The sequence below is a fragment of the Saimiri boliviensis genome, chromosome 15, assembly GCF_048565385.1.
Source record: "Saimiri boliviensis isolate mSaiBol1 chromosome 15, mSaiBol1.pri, whole genome shotgun sequence".
NCBI lineage: Eukaryota > Metazoa > Chordata > Mammalia > Primates > Cebidae > Saimiri > Saimiri boliviensis.
The window spans coordinates 32,981,784-33,000,458 of record NC_133463.1 but is presented as its reverse complement, the minus strand read 5'-3'; the positions used below and the strand labels follow the sequence as shown (position 1 = coordinate 33,000,458).

The window sequence follows — 18,675 nt, the reverse complement described above, 5'->3', positions numbered from 1 at the left end:
TTAGATGCTTCCTATGCATGGTAGATTAATTTTAGGATCCAGTAGGTACATAGTGCTTCAAATTTGTAAAAATTGGGTATAAGTTAAAATGCACAGATTTAAAATTTGCTATGTAACATTTGGTAACACCCCAATAAAGATAAACTTTTCCTTCAGAACATTTCTTGTGCCCCTTTCCAATTAATCCCTTCCCTCATAACTTGTTCCACTTCTCTCTCCATAAGTTTGCTTCTAGAAATTTATATAAATCATGTATTAAGACAAGTGTCTTGCTCTGTTGCCCTGGCTGGAGTGCAGTGGCATTATCTGGGCTTACTGCAGCTTCTGCTTCCTGGGCGTGAGCAATCCTCCCACCTTAGCCTCCTGAGTAGCTGGGATTACAAGCATGCACTGCCATACCTGGCTACTTTCTGTATTTTTAGTAGAGACAGGATTTCACTATGTTAGCCAGGCTGGTCTCGAACTCCTGACCTCAAGTGATCTGCCCACAGCTTCCCAAAGTGCTGGGATTACAGTCTGTTCCTGGCCCATGTATGTATTTTTTTATGTTCGACTTTTGCTCAATTTGGGAGATTCACTTATGTTGTTGAGTGTATTCTTAATCTGTTCCTTATTACTGAATAGCATTCCAGTGTTGGAATGTATCACAATTTATCCATTGTCTATTGATGGACGTTTTCAGTCTCTCCTTGCACCCTATAAAGATAGTTTTAGATTAACAGTTCTCAGAAATACTATTTGGTTAAGGTGTAGCTTGCAAATAATGATTACAGGTAAGTTTTATGTTTAAAGCTTTAATGGTAGGAGTCTTTTTTTAATGCTCTTAAATGGTGGGAATTTTTCATGGTGAAAAGTTTGGTAGGATTAAAGCATGGCCCTTTGCCGTTGGCCTCTCTCTACCTCTGCCACTGAGAATTTGTTTAAGACACAGAGTCTCACTCTGTTGCCCAGGCTGGCGTGTAGTGGTGTGATCACAGCTCATATAACTTGGTTTTTGATGGTTTGGGTTCATCACTGCATTGGCCATTGCTCTGATTAGGCATGAGGAAGGAAGATGTAATGCTGACAGGGATGGAGTGACTGACTTGAGTATTTCTGCTTTTATTAAACAAGGTTAACACTTCCTAGAATGAGCTTCTGTGTTCACTAGTCAAACACAACCTAAATGTGGGTTGTTAGTTTGTCCTTGGTTATAGCAAGAAGATCTAGGTAACTGTTATCCTCTCTGTAGGTTGACATATTGAATTCTGACTTTTTTCATAAATAATAAAACAGTTGCTATTTATTGTACAGTTTTTCAGACCTTCAAAAGCTACATTCTGTTAAAATTGATGCAGTGGTGCCTTTACTACCCAGACAAGCTGAATAAATGAAGACGTCTTAATGGCATCAGAATTGGCTTGTTACGGTATGAAAATCATTTCCTTTTTTCCTTTCAGAATGTATTTTAAAAGCCAAGCTTAATCCTGTTCTAGATTAAGTTCTTATGACAATATAATTTATAACCCTGGATTGAATCATACTGCATAGCATTGTTTTCTAAATAGCCCTCAAACTACAAGTCTTCAAATTGAATATAATAGGAATGATGAAATTTGTGTACTCCGTATGGCATTAAAAATGGTTATCCAGTGCATGTATATTATGGTCCACAATTAGGCTCAGTTATTTAGCCAATATTTAGGTTCATAAATGGTTCCTATCCAACCTTTGACTCTCTATGTGCAGATTGAGAGAAGGGTTCCTTTAAGGGTCCACCAGGTACTGTAGCTGCTGTTTGTATCAGGTACCCAGCTCCAAAAGGACTGGATATTTCATCCTGGTTCATCTTAACTACTTACCCCTACCCAGAGGTGGGTGGAGGAGACAGTTTTCCATCCAAGATCCTGCCCAAACTCATGAGTTCTCTGCTTTTCTAAAACATATCCAGTTCACCGACTTCCTGCTTGTAGCACATGCTCAACCAAAGTGCACAATCAAACTTTACTAAAGTGTGAGGTTAGTGATCACATTCGGCCTTTCAGAAATTTCAAACCCTGGGCACTAGCAACAAGCCGCCAATAAGAGCCAACTAAAGATTTTAATCCGTGGCGATGAACCAGATTGTCTTTTTCAAGGACAGGAACTGTGTTATTTGCTGGCAGTGTTGCCTCAGAGACCAGCCTTCTAGCATGAATGCTGAGAAGAATGGGAAATGTGATGAGACCTAAGCTAGGCAAAAGAAGAGCGAAGGAAGGAAAAGAATGGCATTGGCAATTGCTGTAGTGATTAGAGAGGCAGTAATGGGGTCAGGGAGCATGAGATCCCAATACTTTGGACCAGTGACAGGGATGAGAGAGTAAAGCACAGGAAAGACAGCAGTGAGCTAAATGGTAGCAAGGCAAAGGACTTTAAAAATCATTTTTGGCCAGCCGTGTTGGCTCACACCTGTAATCCCAGCACTTTGGTAGGCAGAGGCGAGTGGATCACCTGAGGTCAGGAGTTCATGACCACCTGGCCAACATGGTGAAATCCCATCTCTACTAAAAATACAAAAAAATTAGCTGGGCGTGGTGGCATGCACCTGTAATCCCAGATACTTGGGAGGCTGAGATAGGAGAATCACTTGAACTTGTTAGGTGGAGGTTGCAGTGAGCTAGGATCATGCCACTGCACTCTAGCCTGGGCGGCAGAGTGAGACTCCGTCTCAAAAAAAATTTTTTTTTAAACCCTTATGTGCACATACATTTTATGGTAGGGCAGCAGCAGTTGACATTATTATCATGGCCATTTAGTCCTGGTCCATTAGGTAAGCAAAAAGGAGACTCTTTGAAACTGACCATATGGAAAGGGATCTGTGGTACCCAGAAGGATAGTTTTCTCCAAAGAACTTCGCTTAGAAATTATTTTTCTTTGCTCCAAACCTGTAGATAAATAGCCTAATTTAGCCTGATGAAAACAGAGATGGGATCATTAAGGCCTTGGTGTCAGGAGAAACAGCTGTGAGACTGAGCAGACCGGAGAGAATGATGGTTGTTAAGGCAGGGCCTTGCTGACCGTGAAGTCAGAGCCCTGTGGCTCTGGGTATAACCAGAAAACACACTAATGTTGCAGCCATAGTAATACAGTAACCACAACTGCTGTTTCTTGTGTATTTACTGTGTGCCAGGTTCTATGAAAAGTATACCATACACATTTTCTCATGTTATCCTCGTGCCTGCTAGTGTCTGGCCCTTCAACCCCTTCTCTGGCTGTCTCTGCCCTGCTCTGTGGACTCGGAAGCCAGACCCTGCAGGCTGTAGCTCGCAGGGCTCTTTTGCCTCCTGATTGCCGTTTTAGTTCAACCAGCAGGTGACCCCAGCAGATGATCCGAGGGTGGGATGAAAGAGAGGCTGGGATATTTCTTCCTTATTCCCTCCATGCTGTGGGCTGCGTCTCCAGCCTTAGCTGATTCCAGGCCTCAGTGGGCTCAGGTAACATTATTTCCTTTTCTTGTCCTTTCAGCCTTAGGGAGGGTAATGACTTCCCACTGTTGCTAGTCTCCAGATGCCCCACCACCCTTTGTTTGTTCCTTTACCCTTGTTTAAACCTCTGTAAGAAATCCATTCATTTGAAACATTAGGGTAAAGTCAGTTTCCTGCTGAGACCTGACCAATATAAGCTTCTAAGCAAGCTGAAGTATTATATCCTCTATTTTCCCCACCACAAAGAGGCTACGTAACTCGTCCAGCATCACGCACCAAACAAATTCATGTCTGTGTATTTCAAAGTCTGTATGTTTAATCACCACAGCACGCTGCCTGGCCTCTCTGTGTTACCAGAATGATTCCTTTGGAATCAATAAAGCCTGAGGTCTAAGTGGCCAATAAGCAAGTGATTCTTTGAGAAGCAGAGATGAAGATTGACATAGCCCAGCAGTTAACCTAGCACAGAGGGAATGGAGCCCCCAACACATGGAAGGAGTGAGCTGGGTGCAGAAAAAACAGAATTGTGATTTTATAGGTTAGAACCAGATGTTTCTCACTTAGCAGTGCATTGCAGTACACAGATATGTGTTTCTTAGTTCCCCGTTTCACTTGTTGAAGTATTTATTGGTCAGTATAGTCCAGGCACTGAGGATAGGTGTTAGGGATGAAAGGTGGTTAAAAGGTAGGGTCTGCCTTCAAGGAGCTCATAGTTTGGAGGGAAAATTACTATTGCATAAAATAATAATTACCCTTTGCTAATTAAGGATGGTTCAGAAGTTAAGTACAAAATTTCAACAATAATCCAGAAAAAAGAGTGACTAAGTCTGTCCTACTGTGCCATAGTGACAAGGCAGGCCCTGGAGAGTTGGGGAAGTTTCATTAGAAGGGACAGTGCTTGAGCAGAGATTTGAAAGGGGAAAAGGGATTTGCCAGGCAGAAAAGAATTCAGGGGCCAGGAGCAGTGGCTCATGCCTGTAATCCCAGCATTTTGAGAGGCCGAGGCAGGTGGATCACCTGAGGTCAGGAGTTCGAGACCAGCCTGGCCAACATGGTGAAACCCCATCTCTACTAAAAATATAAAAATTTGCTGGGCATGGTGGCACATACCTGGAATCCCAGCTACTTGGGAGGCTGATGCAGGAGAATTGCTTGAACCCAGGAGGCAGAGGTTGCAGTGAGCAGAGATTGTGCCATTGCCCTCCAGCCTGGGTGACACAGCAAGACTGTATCTCAAAAAAAAAGAAGAAAATCCAGGAATGACTTTCTCGGAAGAAGGCAGAACTCGTGTTAAGGCACAGACATGTGAAAACACTGTGTTTGAAGAGCTCTGAGTGCCTTTCATGTGGGTAGAACATGCACTGGCGGGGAGCCATGGTGGGTGATGAGGTGGAAGGGTAGGAACGGCACAGAAGAGCCTGAAGCAAATAGTCACTCTGGAGCACTTTTGTAGCCAGCATACCTTATAGACAGAACTGCTTGAGACAAACATAGGATGTAAGAGTTGGTGGGGGCAGGGTTGGAGGAAGGACAAAGGAAGGTCAGCTAGACCTGTGCCAGGCTGAGATCTGGCTTCTAGCCACTCACAGGTAAGAGCCTAGACTAATTTAAGTGAGGGGTCGGTGGTTCAACAAGAGAACATCTGTGTGATTTGCATATTGCTATTAGTCATTCGTGTGTCTGCAGTCAAATTTAGTAACCTGGTGTTTAGTTCAAAGCATAGTCATATTTTCATTTCTCTCAGTTCTTGGCTACTGTAGTATACTTACTGAATGCTACTCAGGTATTGGGCAACTTAAAAGCCACTGAACTCGGGTAAACTAACCAGCCATCCGTCAAAGTCTTGGACCATGATGGCTGGATTGAATGACCAGCCACAGATTGGTTCAGTCCAATCTAGCAAGTGTTTATTGGACTGCTTCATTGTTTTAGGTATTAGGGATATCTGGTAACCAGCCTGCAGGATGGCTCCCAGTGACCCCTGACTCCTGGTATTTACATCCCGTGTAGTCCGTACACTCCCGGGATTGGTTTATGTGACCAGTAGAGTATGGCAGATGCAATGTGATGACCTTCCTGAGATTAGATTATAAAAGACACTGCAGCTTCTGTCTTGGACACTGTTTTGCTCTTGGATCACTGACTCTGGGAAGAGCCATGCTGTGTGCAGCCTTCTAGAGAGGCCCATGGAGAAAGAGACTGAATCCTTCCAGCAATCACATGAGTGAACTTGGAAGCAGATTTTGCAGTTCCAGTGTCATCTTTGTGGCTGCACCCCTAGTCGACAGCATGACTGTGACCTCATGAAAGACCTGGAGCTAGAAAAGCTGCTCTCAGGTTCTAAACCCTCAGAAACTGTTTAAGAAATAACTGTTGTTTTAGATGCTAAGATTTGAGTTAATTTGTTACACTCTTGAGAATTTTACAGTTTGGTCACACAGACGCTGATTATTTGACTGTGTCTCCAGCTTGGTGTTATCTGGTAAACAAGATGTGCGATGACCAAATAAGTCACATGTTTAAAGGTTACCTAAGTTCAAAGAAGTGGAGGTAGATCTACATGTACTCTCATGAAAAGACTTCTGAGATATGTTTAGTGGAAGAGGTCAAATTGTATAATGTGGTCTTTATTTTTATTTTATTTATTTCTAAAAATATACTCTAGGCTGCAGTACAGTGGTGCAATCTTGCAATCTCATTGCAACTTCCATCTCCCAGGTTCAAGCGATTCTCATGCCTCAGTGCTCCCGCTACCCCCCAAAGTAGCTGGGATTACAGTGTGTGCTGCCACGCCCAGATAATTTTTGTATTTTTGTAGAGACAGAGTTTCACCATCTTGGTCAGGCTGGTCTTGAACTCCTGACCTCACGTGATCTTTCTGCCTGCCAAAGTGCTAGATTATAGGTATGAACCACGGTGCCTGGCCCTATGGTCTTATTTATGGTTTTTAAAAAAAGCTGTTCTGGTTTTCTAGATTGTCAACGAAAGGGAATTCCACTCCGGGAGGAGCAGCTGACAAGCCAACCCATGATCCCCCGTAAATTACTTTCACGCTGGGTAATTTCTGCTATTTTACCATTTCTAATCCTTGAGATTCTCAGCAGGTATATATACACATTAAAATTCGATATTTGAAAACATCTGTTTAACAGTGTTCAAAATCATTTTTAGGTGAAAGGAGCATTTTGTTACAGGAACTAATAGTATGGTTAGCAAATAAATGATACGTAATGTAAACATCAGGCCTCACTGGCCTGTGACTATAAAGTAAGGTCATAGGTCATTATAATTTAAAAAATAATAATCTGGTAGGAAGAGATACATTTTGTCTTTTTAAAAATTCTTTTAGCATTCTGTACACTGTCAGAGGTAAAAGAAAAATGAAACTTAAATGTGAAAGAATGCTTCACAATTAAATCCACAATTCTATACATTTATCTTACATGTCAGTGAAAAATCACCAACTATTATAAAAACAGGACAAATTACATCACAAAAGAAGCATAAATTAGAAAAAAAATCATAAAAAAATATTTCCAACTATGAAAAGTGTTGCTCTCTTGATTTCTTCACATCCTTCTCTTCTGTGTACTGATGTACAACTCATTGTTTCCTCGGATAAGTGCATTCCCATACTTACTCTTCAGTGGTCCACTTACATCTTCTTCTGTCTGCTCCAGGGCTATATTCATGTAGCCATCCAGGCAAGCCAGGACCTCTCGATAATCCATTCCAGAATAATTTTACCACAACTGGTTGTCCAGTGATTTGCTTTAAGAAGTCACTAGGGGTTTGCTTCCAAAGACTCATATTAATAATCTTGGGAGGCAGGAAATCTGAATTCTAATCCTAGCTCTGCTACTTAATTAGCTGTGTGACTTGGATCACTCATCATTTCACCTCTCATGGCCCCAGGTTCCTCATCTCGCCAGCTGGATCCAGAACCCTCACTCCAGGTGCCCCACAAGCCCGGCTTCCTCCATTATAATTTTAAAAATTGAGATCAAGATTAACATGCAATAAAAAAGCCCAGATCTTAGAGGATTGATAAGTTCCAATGATGTTATACACCTATATAATCACCATCAAAATCATATATAAGACATTTTATTTTTTTATTTTTTATTTGAGATGGAGTTTTGCTCTTGTTACCCAGGCTAGAGTGCAATGGCGCGATCTCGGCTCACTGCAACCTCCGCCTCCTGGGTTCAGGCAATTCTCCTGCCTCAGCCTCCTGAGTAGCTGGGATTACAGGCACACGCCACCATGCCCAGCTAATTTTTTGTATTTTTAGTAGAGACGGGGTTTCACCATGTTGACCAAGATGGTCTCGATCTCTTGACCTCGTGATCCATCCGCCTTGGCCTCCCAAAGTGCTGGAATTACAGGCATGAGCCACCGTGCCCGGCTTTTTATTTTTTATTTACTGCTCCTTATAGAGCAGGACTCTCTCACAGGCACTGGGCCCTGAGTGTCCAGGACATTTTCATGGTCCCAGAAAGTTCCCTTGTGCTCTTTTCCAGTCAGTTCACTTCACCTGAAACTGCAAACGCATGCTGATTTTTATCACCATAGAAATTAGATTTCATGACAGGTGTGGTGGTTTACACTTGTAATCCCAGCACTTTGGGAGGCAGAGATGGGTGGATCACGAGGTCAGGAGTTCGAGACCAGCCTGGCAAACATAGTGAAACCCTGTCTCTACTAAAAAAAAAAAAATTTGCTGGGCGTGGTGGTGGGCGATTGTAATCCCAGCTGCTTGGGAGACTGAGGCAGGAGAATCGCTCTGCCGGGAAGCAGAGGTTGCAGTGAACCGAGATTGCGCCACTGCACTCCAGCCTGGGCTATATAGTGTGAGACTTCAACTAAAAAAAAAAAAAAATTAAGTTTCATATACATGGAATCTTAGCATCATGTTTTTGAGATGTATATATGTGAATATTAATAATTTGTTCCTTTTATTGAGTAATATTCCATTGTTTGTACTGCACTTTGTTTATCCACTCACTTCTGGATAACATTTGGGTTGCCCAGTTTTCGGCTATTATGAACAAGGCTGCTATAATATTCTTGCATACGTCATTTTGTGGGCATATATTTTCATTTCTCTTGGCTAAATACCTAAGAATGGAATTGCTGGGTCATAGGGTAGATGTATGTGGACGTTTAAAGAAACGACAGTTCTCCCAAATGTGTGAGCCATTTTACAACACCATCAGCAATACATGAGAGTGACCATTGCGTCACATCCTCACTAACACTGAGTGGTCTTCATATTATTTCAGCCACGCTAGTGGGTATAAAATGGTGTTTCATTGTGACAACCAAAGGTGTTGAGCACATTTTCTCTTGTGTCATTTTTATACCTGAAGTGTGATGATCTGAACTTGAGTGCTGCAAATTAGCTTGCGCGCGCTCGCTCGCTCGCTCTCTCTCTCTCTCTCTCTCTCTCTCTCTTTCTTTTGGTACGGAGTTTCACTCTTGTTGCCCAGGCTGGATTGCAGTGGCGGGATCTTGGCTCACTGCAACTTCTGCCTCCTGGGTTCAAGTGCTTCTCCTGCCTCAGCCTCCCAAATAGCTGGGATTACAGGCATATGTCACCATGCTTGGCTATTTTTTTTTTTTTTTATTTTCAGTAGAGACGGGATTTCTCCATGTTGGTCAGGCTGGTCTCTAACTCTCGACCTCAAGTGATCCACCCACCTCGGCCTCCCAAAGTGCTGGGATTACAGGCATGAACCACCACACCCTGCCAAATTAGCTGTCTTTCTACTCGTGTCTTCCAGTTATTTCCAGCCGGATCCAGGCAATACCTCACAGGTTCCCACAAAGCGGTCAGTCACTGCAAGTCAACCTTTCCCTTTATTCCCCAGGCTCCTTAACATTTAAGGCTCCTTATGTCCCCTTTGATGTTTCCCATTATGGGTTCTGTGCCTATAAATGGGGTGGGGTAGGCGGGAGTGGGGTGGGATGTGAGTGCGTCATCTGTTGCTTGGTTACAGGGATATGTTCCTTCTCCCTGATAATTTGGGAAGCTAAAGCACACTGTAGTTTCTACTGCATGGGAATGCACTCCGAGCTTCCTCATTTTTCCTTCTTCATCTCCCCAGCTACTAGGTTACCTATCGTCACCACTCCCGATTTAACTTGTTTCATCACATTATATGTATGACAATTAGTTGAGTCATTTGAGTTTTTTTTTTTTTTTTTTTTTTTTTTACTTTCTTTGAAAGGCAAATTAAAATCAGTGCTGGGAAGATACAACCTAAAAGTAACAAGTTGCGTGGGATGAACTGCATCCCAGAAATACAGGCATCTATTCAATTTCAAAGGCCTCCACTGAGAGAAAGTTTTCCATGAAAGAGAAAGAATCTTAATCTTTTTAAATCTAGTGTTAATTACTCATTTAACAAGCTTTCTAGACTTCCTGTCCTGGAAATATCTGCTAATGGGGAATGGAGTTGAAGCTACTAATTCAGCTTTCTGTAGTCATCGATCATAGCCGCAGATTAGAAGCACCTATGGTCACAGGCACTAGATTTTTTTCCCCCTCTTTATTGCTTGGCACTTAGCCCAGTGCCTGAGTTTCATGAGTGGTGCAAGGTCAAGACAACCAGGTTCACGCACATTAGTGTCTTCCCTCAGTGTAAGAATTTTATTGATGCTATTTCAATCACAAAAGCCACGAGCGGCATGGAGTTCCTAAATAGGTGATTCTCCTTAGTGCTTGTTCATTCATGAGTCAGAGCTGTGGGCAAGGCTCAAGCCACTTCACAAGTCACTCAACATTGTCAAACGTACATAATAGTACACTTAATCAATATATAAATGTAATAGATTAAACATTCCACAAAGTAATTTTTAACATCAAGAGAAAAGAAATAGGAGAACGAGGACTGAAAAAGAACAGGACTGGTTAACCAGTCCAGGGAGCGCTAGGAAGATGTAGAGAATCTCCTGGTCTCGGTAGGGCAGTTGGTAGGACTTTCAAGGAAGAGTCTTTAATGTGGCAGAGGCTTCAGTGGTGGATTCCAAGTTCTTATCATGAGTGACAGCAAGATCCTGTCAGTTAAGATGGCCATTTGGAGCTGCTGAAGGCCTGATCTTTTTATGACTAGAGTCCTCTGGTGAGGGCTGATAGTGGAAGAATATGATTGGTTATGTCCTTATCTGGTTGAATGAAGTTTTTATTTTTTGCTTATTAAGCAAAACATCTTACCCTTGTTGGCAAATTCCCCTATAAAATAGCAAATTGAGGCCAGGTGCGGTGGCTCACACCTGTAATCCCAGCACTTTCGGAGGCCAAGGCGGGCAAATCACCTGAGGTCAGGAGTTTGAGACCAGCCTGGCCAACATGGTAAAACCTCGTCTCTACTAAAAATACAAAAATAAGCCGGGCCTGGTGGTGCACACCTGTAATGAGTGTAATACCAGCTACTCGGGAGCCTGATGCAGGAGAAGCACTTGAACCTGGAAGGCAGAGATTGCAGTGACCTGAGATTTCGCCATTGCACTCCAGCCTGGATGACAGAGCGAAACTCCATCTCAAAAAAAAAAAAAAAAAAAAAAAAAAGAAAGAAAGAAAGTTGAGTCATCTTTCTAAGATGGAGTTATATATGTCCAAGGTGCTCTATACACTGAGATCTAATTGGGCTGCAGAACATGCCCACAAAATTGAAAGGCTTTTCAGTTTTATTAACATTTTTCCTAATGGATATTCCCTTCCTACAATTTCTTAAAGGTATGATCCAGTAATTACCTACTTTTTAAAATAGTTTTAGTATTAGTTGTTATTCTTTTCCAGGAGAAGTAAATAATGACTTTACTTCTCCTGGAAGTAAAGTCTCTTCTCCTACTTTAAACTGAAGTAAGTTTAAATTGTAAACATTTCCAGCAATGGAGATTTTTTTTTTTTTTTTTTTTTTTTTTTTTGAGACAGAGTTTCGCTCTTGTTACCCAGGCTGGAGTGCAAGGGCGCGATCTCGGCTCACTGCAACCTCCGCCTCCTGGGTTCAGGCAATTCTCCTTCCTCAGCCTCCTGAGTAGCTGGGATTACAGGCACGCGCCACCATGCCCAGCTAATTTTTTGTATTTTTAGTAGAGACGGGGTTTCACCATGTTGACCAGGATGGTCTCGATCTCTTGACCTCGTGATCCACCCGTCTCGGCCTCCCAAAGTGCTGGGATTACAGGCTTGAGCCACCGCGCCCGGCCCCAGCAATGGAGATTTTTATGTTAAAAAGATAGTCATAAGAATTCATCTTTTTGATTGCCAAAAGTAAAGTCTAGATTTGGGCATGAACGTTATTTTAATTTCCAGGTGCAATGTGATTGATTATTCTCAGCCTATTTAAAAACAAAATTTTAGGCTTTATTTCTATCATTTAGACCATAGTGTTGATTGTAGAAAATCAGAAAATACATGTAAGCAAATATAATTAATAGATAATCAGAGTCAATAATTATCTTGCTATCCGATAACAATTGTTTACAACTTCAAGCATATTGGGAGATGGTGTAGGATAGTGGAGTTAACTGTGGCTTACCCACAAGCTGACCTGTATTTGTGTCTCAAGTTGACCACTTCCTAGAAATGGTTTTAACCTTTTGTTGCCTCAGTTTCCTCATCTATAAAATGGGGCTAACAATGGTAATTTCTCCATGGGCTTTTTGTGAGGATTAGATGGAATAATGTATAAATGAAGGGTTTGGCAACAGACAAATGCTGTAGAAGCTCTTTTTACTATTATCCTTCCATATTTTTTGCTATGCATATATACATTTAAAATAAAATCAGTATCATGTATATTGATATATAACCTGTTTTCCACTTACTAATACATAACAAATATCTTTTAAAAACAATCACATAGTAATTTATTTTTTGTACATGCCAAAATACAATTTAACCAATATCTTACTATTATTATTTTTTTGAGACGGAGTCCCGCTCTGTCACCCAGGCTGTAGTGCAGTGGTGCGATCTCAGCTCTCTGCAACCTCCACCTGCCAGCTTCAGGCAGTTCTCCTGCCTCAGCCTCCCAAGTAGCTAAGATTACAGGCACATACCACCATGCCCGGCTAATTTTTTGTATTTTTACAAAATACAGATGGGGTTTCACCATGTTGGCCATGCTGGTCTTGAACTCCTGACCTCATGATATGCCCACCTCGGCCTCCCAAAGTGTTGGGATTATAGGTGTGAGCAACCATACCCAGCCATATCTTATTTTTCTGTGTTTTTATGTTAATAACCCAAGTTAACATTTAGTTGTTGGGTTTCTTTTTGACTGAATTAGTTTTAATATTTAAAAAGTTATAATTTTAGTGACTGGATTTTAATTGTTTTTTATAATTTTCACTCTACCTTTTTCTTAGGAGCAGAATTTCCATTTTTTAGTCGAAGTTTACAGAATATGACTGAGACACTTCTGCTTTACAGTCTTTAAGTAGGCAGATTAATACTTTGCAAACAAAAACTGCCAGCTTGAGACCCAGCCCCTGACCCTTCCTAGTTCATCTCAGCTTCCTCCCCTGCCAAGATTCTCTCCCAGCTCCCTCCCACCCCACTTTTGCTGTCTCACTAGCCCACTGCATTTTTTTGTCTCTGGTCCAGTAGAATAAGCTGGGTGTGCCATCACATGCCTCCCAATGGGGCTAGGCAGTCATGCATCACTGCTCACAGCTTTGCCACTGCCAGTTCAGCCAAGAAGTGCTCTAACTCCAGAGTGAGCTGAACCACAAAGTCCCCCAGAGGTAAGTAACCATGACCAGCAGATTCATTTTGGCTGCCAAGTTCTCACTTTGTTTTTTTTGGAGAGGGGTTGATAGTTTATTATGATTTACAAGTGTCATTTTAAAAACATGAGTCCATTTAAACCTTGTAGAAATAAGTTTTGGAAAACTCTGCAAAACAAAACATATTTTAAACATGTTTAAGTGGATAGATTGTCTGAAATTCCAGATTCTTCAGTCATTTCATTATTATGCTATGGCAGCCAAGTAATCCTTAACTTTAGTTGGAGTAAGCCTCCCAAATTAACTTCACTGCAGATTCCAACTTCTACGTTATCCTCTGTCATTTGCCCTTCAAAGCTTTCCTTGAGGGTTAAGGTGGCTGTGTTGACAAAAAGAATCAAACCGTAAAATAGTAAAATATTTGAAGAGATTTACTGTGAGCCAAGTATGAGTGACCATGACCCATGACATAGCCCTAGGAGGTCCTGAGAACGTGCCTAGCATGCTCAAGGTGCAGCTTGGTTTTACACATTTTAGGGAGACATGAGACTTCAATCAAATACATTTAAGAAATACGTTGGTTTGGTCCAGAAAGGCAGGATAACTTGAAGGTTGGGAGGATGGCTTCCAGTTATAGGTAGATATAAAAGTTTCTGGTTGGCATTTGGTTGAGTTTATCTAAAGACCTGGGATCAACACAAAGGAAGTGTCTGGGTTGTACAAAGGGTTGTGGAGACCTAAGTTTTATCATGCAAATGAAGCCTTCGGGTAGTAGGCTTCAGAAAGAACAGATTTTAAATGCTTTTTATCAGACTTAAGGTCTGTGTCCGTGTTAATGCCAGAGAGGTATAATGATGCCTGTCCGTCCCCCACTTGCCATCATAGCATTGGCCAGTCTTTCAGGTTAGGTGTGCCCTGACAGAGGAAGAAGTCCATTCAGATGGTTGTGGGGCCTTACAATTTTGTTTCTGGTTTACAGCTGTATGAATGGCATCAAGTAGCAGATCTTCATTGTATCTTTTCTCAGTGTTTCCCCATCCACATAGTTCTTTGCTGTGGCTTTCCAGGCAAAGTAAGCTCTAGATGGATCTGAATGAAATAAACATGGTCATCCCTCATTCTAACAACAGATAACTAAACTTTAAATGGACAAACACCACTTGACTGAGGGTATTCTTGGGTTACAGAAACTACTCTCTAGTTTCTGAGCTATGGGAATGGGTTCTTGGTGATGTAGGATTTTTCTTCTTGGTCACTTTGCAAGCCAGGGGATCCCAAGCTGGTGACACCCCTCCCAGGCCTCACTCGGCCACATGGGCATACCCCAGCTTGCCTGTGTTATAGCTTGTACCTGTGTTCAGCAGTTCTCAAGCTCTTGTACTGCACCCAAGAAGAATGAGGATATGCTGGACATTGAAGGGTGATGGAACAGCTCTCAGTGGAGAGGGGACGTTGGTGGGGGCGGTCCCACACCCTGCATTCGGGTGGCTGGCTCCAGGGCTTTTTATGGGCTCAGAATAGGAATGGGGCAACATTGAATTGGTTAAAAGGCATTATTCAGAAAGAATCGGGCAAACAGGAACAGAAGTTCTCACTCAGTCTCAGGTTTAATCAGGACCAGCAGTCTGGTCTTTCAGCCTTCAGGCTGTTTTTGGCTTGAAGTTGGGGTTTTACTGGGGTTTGTATCCCCAGTTCCAACAGCCTCAGCAGGGTGCCACTCATGGGTGCCAATGTGGCTTTCAGCCATGTTAACAGGGAGGCCTAGAGGGTAGGAATTATCTGCATTCACCTACATGCTGTCCTGTCCTCCCTCCTCTTGGTAACCTCATCTATTCCATAAATGCTACCATGACTGCTTTCCATGAAATGTGTAGGGGGAGCTAACCAGCAGGAATTAGTCATGCTCACCTGCACTGTGCCCCTTGACTTCTGTTATTGCCTGCCTTTGGATCCCTCAGAACTAGTTTTTCTTTTTAGGACTTGAACCTGAGGCTCAGAATTGAGTTTGGGGCAAGAAGGTGCCTTAGGAGGGTTCATGGACCCGTAAAGTTAAGTCCTAGGCGGCGCTAGCCAGATAGCAGCCAGCAGGGCTGTTCCTTCACTCGTACGCACAGTGCTAAGGTAAAGTGTGGAACTGGGTCCTCCTCAAACAAGGGAGCAAAAGGGAGAACTGGGGTCCTGGCCTAGTAAGATGCCTTTCAAAAGGAAAAAAAAAATCCTCTAGCATAGGAAGGCTCCCTATATTTGCAGGACTGTGTTAACTCCTGACATGGTGGAAAAAACAATAAAACAGTTTAAGTGCAGGGTGGGGAAGGTGCTTGGGGAAAAACCTCTTGCTCTGTGCAATTGGGTTTCTCCAAAAGGGAGAGAAACTCTTAATCTCTGCTTCCTCTTTGCCTCTAAGAATAGACAGAGGCCTGCTCGGTGGCTCATGCCTGTAATCCCAGCACTTTGGGAGGCCAAGCCAGGTGGGTCAAGAGGTCAAGAGATGGAGACCATCCTGGCCAACATAGTGAAACCCTGTCTTTATAAAAAATATGAAAATTAGCTGGGCACGGTGGCACGTTCCTGTAGTTCCAGCTTCTTGGGAGGCTGAGGCAGGAGAATCACTTGAACCCAGTAGGCAGAAGTTGCAGCAAGCTGAGATTGCACACTCACTGCACTCCAGCCTGGGCAACAGAGCAAGACTCCGTCTCAAAAAAAAAAAAAAAAAAAAAAAAAAAAAAAAAAAAAAAAAAGAAAGAAAGAAAGGAAGAAACTGCATTGTTCCAAATTGCATATCTGATGGCTGGGCCAAATACTCTTTCCACTCAGTGATATCCCTGTAGTTTGCAACAACACTCTTAACACTGTAAGGGAGATAAGTGCCATGACAGCCCCGAAAAAGAAGGAAAATGCCATAGGAAAGGCTAGATTGGAATGAGGCTGACATTCCCAACCCGAGATGAAGGAGGTGGGGGTGGTGATGGGGTCATCTCCAGCATCCTGTCCTCTTAGCTGTGCTATTGCTGTTAATTGGCTCACCAGAGGTTCGGTGCTTCATCTGCCTTCAGAAAAGAGTCTGAGGACAAGAAGCCTTGGAAAAAAGTGAAGAGTCTATGTCCACATTTACTCATGCTTCAGGTATCCTGGGCCATTCCCCAGAATGGTGTAGGATTTTTCTTTTCAGTCACTTTACAAGCCAGGGAACCCCGGCTGGCGATGCCCCACTCGGGCTTTGCTTGGTCATGCTGGCATGCCCCAGCTTACCTGTGTTATAGCCTGTACCCGTGTTGGGCAGTTCCTGAGCTCTTGTTCTGTGCCCGAGGAGTGGGGAGAATAATATAACTGAGTAACAGAACAGCTCTCAGTGTAGAGGAGACGCGGTGTGTGGTCCCCCAGCCCTGCAGTCAGGTGGTTCTCTCCTCCCCGCAGAGCCACGTTCAAGGCTTTTTATGGGTTCAGAATAGGGGCGGGGCAGACCACAGCTAATATTGGAAAAGGCAACATTCGACTGGCTAAAAGGCATTGTTTATAAATAATCAATCGTGAAAGGGCAGGCAAACAAGAACAGAAGTTTTCAGTATGAGTTGTGGGTTTCATTTGGGACCAGCAGTCTGGTCTGCCAGCCTTCAGGCTGTTTTTGGCTTGAAGGTGGGGTTTCATTGGGACCCGCCCCTGTCTGCCTAGGCATTTGGCTGCTTCCTGTGTTATCAGTGGTACGCAGATATTATAATAGTATTGCTGAGCTAGTGTTTGAGCTCTCTGCTCAGGCACTCACATCTGGACCCATGCCGCTGTACACCAAACCGCTGTGCTTGGTAGTGGGTTCTACTTTGTGCGCACTTTGCTCATCATCCAGAATGGACTTCTCTTTCTTCTCAGGGCTAGTGACACATGATTTGCAGCTTTTAATTCCCACCGAAGGGGCCCCTCCCACTACAGCAGCTAAAGCATATTCAATCTGGACAAGTTTACCAGATGGGCTGAATGTGGTCAGTGAGACGCTGTACCTGTGCTCTGCCATCTTTACCAGGAGAGCCAGAGCACATCCGTCACTTTTTTCTCTGGCTCCCAACCTGACTTGAACTGTGTTCCCCTCTGTGCCTCTGTGCAAGATACCAAACACAAGTACTGGAAATCCAATTCCAAAATGGCAGTGTGAGAAGTTTCTCGGACCTGCTTCCCAATGAAACAACAATAATTGGCGAAAATTATTAGGAAAATAAAAAACCAACACTTAGAGTCACTGGAGATTGTCCAGAGGACATACAACAAATGAATAAATATTTATTCAAGAAAATCTAAATTTTGGACAGTGAGAGTCTGTTATTCTTGAGTTACGTTCTCCTCCCTGCCTCCTGCTACCCTCAAACTCCATGTGATGGAAGATCCACTCCAGGTTGTGTGGCCAAGAATATAGAGTCAGCTCCTGACACCCTAGCTCCCAGTCTCTCTCCCAGAGTTCTGGCTGCCAGCATTTCTCTCATTCCCCTCTCCATGTGGCAGAGGCTAAATTCCCAGTGAGTACACAGCCAAAGAGCTGAGGACTCCTGTCCTCACTCAGCTCTCTACTGCTACCCCAGACATGACAGGTTGAAAACACCAGGCCCCAATTGCTTTTGCGCTGGCTTGCTTTTAGGGCAGATGCTGGTCACTGGAAGAGGCAGGCCGAGAAGACTAGGCGCTACTGCTCCTGCCCAGCATGCTGCTCATAAAACAGGGGTGTCACTTTGAAAGAAGTGTGCCACTGTCCCAACCCCCAGCTCTGGAGCAGTGGTACAGAGGCTTTGCCTGGGAGAGCAGGCCATAAAAAGAGAGAGCTCCGTTTGTGCACAATGGCTTATGCCAGCACTCCTGGCATTTTGGGAGGCTGAAGCAGGCAGATCGCTTGAGCTCAGGAGGTCAAGCCCAGCCTGGGCAACATGGTGAAACCCTGTCTACAAAAAATAAAAAGAAAATTTAGCTAGGTGTGGTGGTTAGCCTGTAGTCCCAGCTACCTGAGGGGCTGAGGTGGGAGGATTGCTTGAGCCTAGGACGTCAAGGCTGCAGTGAGCTGAAATCGTGCCACTGCACCCCATCCTGGGTTACAAAGTGAGACCCCACCTCAAAAAAAAAAAAAAAAAAAAAAAAAAAAGAGAGAGAAAGTGCAAGCTCTGAGCTCTCTCTAAATAAATTGACCTTATCTGAAGCAAGGTGTGAGGAAGTTCATGCCTGAGGGCTCTCTGGAAAACAGTGGAAGTGAAGGTGGTAAGCAATTAAGAGGAAGCTTGTAGCCCCAGGTTGGCTATGTGCTAACACAGGTCAGCTGATTTTTGGTAACAAAGAGACAAGTGGGGAATGGAGGAGAGAGCTAAGAAGCTCCTTCCTGGGGTTGGAAAAACCTCAAAGACTAGCTTCAGAAACCACTCCTGCAAAGGGGCCCAGATTTGATTGATTGGATCCAACTGTAGAGTAATTTATGCTGCAGGACATTATTAAAAACAATGGAGCAATCAACATGCAATTAGTGGAG

The 18,675-nt window shown here is 43.3% G+C and overlaps 2 pseudogenes; both read right to left on the bottom strand.

Moving 5' to 3' along the window:
* Positions 1–6,937: 6,937 nt before the first annotated feature.
* Positions 6,938–7,253, bottom strand: LOC120362355 (U6 snRNA-associated Sm-like protein LSm6 pseudogene; annotated as a pseudogene).
* Positions 7,254–13,355: 6,102 nt separating this feature from the next.
* Positions 13,356–17,187, bottom strand: LOC101039971 (proteasome subunit alpha type-2-like; annotated as a pseudogene).
* Between the last annotated feature and the right edge of the window lie 1,488 nt (positions 17,188–18,675).